Source organism: Trachymyrmex cornetzi, unplaced genomic scaffold (genome assembly GCF_001594075.2).
Source record: "Trachymyrmex cornetzi isolate Tcor2-1 unplaced genomic scaffold, Tcor1.1 scaffold1559, whole genome shotgun sequence".
In the NCBI taxonomy this organism is placed as follows: domain Eukaryota; kingdom Metazoa; phylum Arthropoda; class Insecta; order Hymenoptera; family Formicidae; genus Trachymyrmex; species Trachymyrmex cornetzi.
The window spans coordinates 146,865-148,126 of record NW_017296156.1 but is presented as its reverse complement, the minus strand read 5'-3'; positions in this window follow the sequence as shown (position 1 = coordinate 148,126).

Sequence of the window (1,262 nt, the reverse complement as noted above, 5' to 3'; positions counted from 1 at the left end):
TTGAAAAGAAACGTATACGAAAGTCTAGGGAAATACTATAGTATACGTAACATGTACTGTAGCATTTCCCTAGACTTTCGTATACGTTGCTTTTCAAGAATAGAGTCCCAAAATTATAAATTGAGAACAATACGTATTATTCTATACTACAACCAATTTTGTCGTAATCTTTTCTTAATATTTTCTTATTAACACGTATTGTTGAGAAACAGATAATATATTATAATTATACCTGGGTCAAGTTTTAAGAGAGAAGTATTAATTTTTTTATATTATATATTAATTTATGTTATTTGCAGTTTTAGATCTTACTAAAGAATTATATGGATATATTATATATATATATATATATATGTATATATTTAATAAGTGGATATAAAAAATGTATATAAGGCAATATATCTGTATGTTTTTATTGTCAATCTACTTACATTTAAGCATTTCCTAACCTACAATAGGTGTTTTAAGCCTTAAGCCGTAAGAAATTAACCAATTAACCCGGATCTACAATAGAGTTTTAAGCCTTAAGCCATAAGAAATGGACGAATCATAGTCGATTATTCTCCTCGAATTCGACCGCAATTGGTTGATATCTTACGGCTTAAGGCTTAAAACATGTATTATAGATCCGGGGTTACACAGTCAAATCCGAGGTAGAATAAGCGACTGTGATTCGCCCATTTCTTATGGTTTAAGGCTTAAAACCCTATTGTAGATCCGGGGTTAAGGGTGCCGTCACATGCGGCGTAACTTGCGTAAGCGTAACTTGCGCCGACCAAATTATATCATTTCACTTGAACATCAGTTTCTATCTAGTCACTTTATGCTTTTTACGCTATTTTGTTGTTACGCCGAAACATGATAGAACCACTATGCGTCGAATCTAATTTCTGGCTCATTTTAGCTTATTCTGTTTGAAAAAATGCACAAGGGTTTCGATTTTGCAACAGTACAATTATAAAAGTCGTGCGCCCCTTTGCATCGCGTGAAAAGTCGAAACCCATGTGGAACAGTACAATTATAGACCTCATTTTGCCTCTGTGACAGATTTCCTAACCTCAATAGTCATCAACTTTAACGCTTAATATCTTAGATCACAAGGCAGAACGTTTTTTTTTACCAGATTCTTTTGTTTCATGCAAAAACGTGTCGAATAAGCCTAAGAGTGGTTTTACAAAATGTTCCAATTTTAATAATTTATTCGATCATCCGCTCATATATACGCGATGGAAAGGTACCGGTTCCCATGAGGCGTACTTTTC